Source organism: Cyprinodon variegatus, unplaced genomic scaffold, assembly GCF_000732505.1.
Source record: "Cyprinodon variegatus isolate N-32 unplaced genomic scaffold, C_variegatus-1.0 Scaffold304, whole genome shotgun sequence".
Classification (NCBI taxonomy): Eukaryota; Metazoa; Chordata; class Actinopteri; order Cyprinodontiformes; family Cyprinodontidae; genus Cyprinodon; species Cyprinodon variegatus.
Genome location: NW_015150757.1, coordinates 176,701 through 180,195, shown reverse-complemented (window position 1 = coordinate 180,195; position 3,495 = coordinate 176,701).

The following is a 3,495-nucleotide window of genomic DNA, read 5'->3' as shown; positions in this document are numbered from 1 at the left end:
TTTTGAAATCAAGGATAAAACTAAATAATTACCTTTAGATTATTATAACAGCTGTTAACTGCTTACCTTACTGGCTGTTTAGATACTTATTAATCTTTAACCAGAAGGAAAATATTTGTCTCTGTCTATTCAAGTTTTTTACCAAAAGGGAGGGAGGCTCTGCTCTTTTTAGGCTATTGGTCACTGCTGCATAAATAATAACAATATGACCACAATTAAAACAGAAATATGCTTTATTTATTGAAACTAATAATCCCTCATAGTATCATTAGGTTTAGTTCACTAAGCAAACACTACAAGCTACTGCAATAATCAGAAAAATAAAGGAAACAAATTGTAAACAAAAAAGAGTTCACCTGAGTTCTTGAGGTAGAGTCTGATAACGTTCAGTCCATTGGCTTAACTGTTGATGAGCAGTAAGGAGATATAGCAAATAGATGTGTGTCTCTGGTAATAGTTAAATTAATCGAGTTTCAGTTAATCCAATAATGAAAAATTACCAATAAACATATTGCATTGGATGTGACAGCATTGAGATGTTACGGAAACAAGCGATGATGTGGGAGACGCTTCTGATGCAACCGATAGCTTAGCGGTTAATACGGCTAATTCCCAGCTAGCAACAGCTAGCCCACAGGCCACAAAAACACCCCTTCAATCAGCCTGGTACATTGGGAGTAATGGCTCAGTCCCTCTGACACAGTGGGAGTAAGTCCTAAAACAACAAGTGGGTTCACAAATAACAGAATAAGCCCTATCAGGAAGAACCATTGGCCAATATCGTTTTAGTTTGAAGGTGAATCTATTTTTTTTTCTGTGCTTTTTAATGAGGGTGCACCATTCAGATAGCTGTTCAGTGCAGCATGATCAAGTTTAGAGTTTAATATAGAGATGATATAATCCAAACAAATTGAAAGGTGTGAATCAAACCTATCCTGGGGACTCAGGACGACAAAAATCAAAAATAAACTCAAGCTTGGTTAGCAGATAACAGCTACTTTACAATCAGCATATAAAAAGGTATATTTTTCAGTCAACATGCTAAAGAGTACCTGATATGGTGCCAAATAAAAGGAGTAGAAGTGTTTGAGGCTCTTTAAGTGCTTTAGTACCACAGCAAGTGCTGCCAGCCAGATGATGAACAGTATTAATAAATCCGCCAATTCAAAACAGTTCAAGCCAAAAGCTACTTCTTTTCAGCCTCAAAACACCCAAAAAAACAGGGTGTCAAGTTAAAGGTACATTCACATCAAGGGTCCATAATAACAGCTTCCCCTTAGCAGGCTTAAAAATTACAATCTGCAGAACTAAAGAGTGAAAAGATCCAGTGGGTAGAGATTGGAAAGACAGAGAGAAAGGAGGATAGAAGAGAAGGTTGATGGCCATGGAAGAAAGGATGAATGGATATAATGCTTATTAGAAACTCTCTACAATTTACCTTATAAATTAAAACTTTTGATAAACCATCATCTGAGTGACTTCGCTGTCTTAAGCAGCTATGTGTGGTTTTTTCAGATTAAAAATGTTAAAAACATGTTAGCTATAGCTAAAGGGATAAAATGGAGATCTGACATTATAACATGATCAAAAATAAACTGAAATTACAGTTGATTATGTCCATTTTATATATGCAGAAAAGTGATTTCTAAATGTATTGTTTAGGAGTAAAGGTTTTTTTATTTCTTATTTTCTGTTTTGCCCACTGCACATTTTCTATTGTCTGGTTTTCTTCTAAAGCCTGAAAGAACAACTTTTCACTTCCTGATATTCAAAACATTGACATTAAAAAAAGTTATTACAGCTTGTCTGAAAATTAGTAAATACATTTTCTCTCCATTGTTGCTCTAAAGATGCCGGAGAAGCTAAATTTTTCCAAAGTCCTGACACTTATGGTCCTACTTTCTCCAAACCCCGTCAACTCTTACTGTGAGATACTCGTCAATAAACACCATTTTACACGTTGTTTGTCTGACTTTTGCTTTTAACTCCTTGCTTTAAAGGCTTCAGATTCCCCTGGGCATTAGCTGAGGTCAACGCCAGCATTAGTGACCAGAAGGGGATAAGTGCTCCTTGCTCACTGTATTTTCTCCTCAAGATAAAAGACTGTAGGGTTGTTTTTTTTGTGTGTGTTTTACCATTAAGTGGATTGTTGGCAACTATGCTCAATACCTACAAGTAAGTGGAAGCAAGAAGTCGTCCCCTTTCATCACTATAGATGTTTTTGAAGCAGTTTAGGAGATAAAAGAAGCTGTAAGTTTTAGGAGCAAAGTCAATAGAAGGAGTTCAATAGAGGAGCTGAAAAGGAAGATGAAAAAAAGGCATCCCTGATTCATCAAAGTGATGACTGTTGTTTCAGGTTAAAGGAACTTCACATGTTGCTAGGCATGGAGACCTTACCTCTGGGGTTAGGTTAGATTTGTAGTTAGAAGACCCCACAGCAGTAGTGTTGTACATCCAGAGGTGTCAAGTAACGAAGTACAAATACTTTGTTACGGTACTTAAATACACTTTATAGGTTTACATTTTCACACAAATATCTGTACTTTCTATTCCTTACATTTTTAAAACACACGTTACTCGTTACTCTTGGCTTCAGTTTAATGCAGAGGTCACGGATTAGCGGACCGTGGTCCGGTGTTATGCTGAAAATTGCATGCCTGCCGAGATATCCATCCCCAGTCGCGGGCGCGAGAGCGCCTCGCTCTGTACAACCACATATCAACGAGGAAAATGGATTAAAATGTGATCAAAGGAGCTACTTGTTGTTATATTAATGATATAAAAATGTTTAAATATTTGATACAGTTAGGAAATTATTTTGCTGCATTTATCATTTGTTATAAAAACAGGGTTAGTCTCTGTTTTCTTTTCTTAAAGCAATTCCACTCTCAAAATGTCAAGCTTGTTAATGGGGGTGTTATTCTTTCAATTATCAAACTGCTGTAATCTTTGCATTATGTCAGATTTTTATACAGATACTGATTATTTATATGGAAATGAAGGTAGGAGGCGATGTGACACCAATAAACTTCCTGTTACAGTACATACAGTGTCTATCTTCTGTATTTTTGTAAAGTGACCTTGAGTGTCAAGAAAGGCGCTGTTAAATAAAATGTATTATTATTATTATTATTATTATTATTATTATTATTATTATTATTATTATTATTATTATACGTACAGTAACTCTGATTTAACAAATAAAAAAAAAACAATAAAAATGTCAATAATAAGTAAGTAATAAAACTTACATGAGCCTATATAGCAGAGGTCACGGATTAGCAGACTAGGGTCTGGAGCCGGACCCACATGCTGGCTAATCCGGACCCAACCTGATTTTAAACATTTATAAATTACTGCATGTTGTCCAACGACAGCGTCTAACTTCACTTGCGCTGCTTCTCCTGTTAATACGGTAGTCTACACATGATCCAAATGATCCAATGAGCTGCTGTCAGTCTGGGTTGCTGCTGCTGCTACTTTTAGACACAGCAG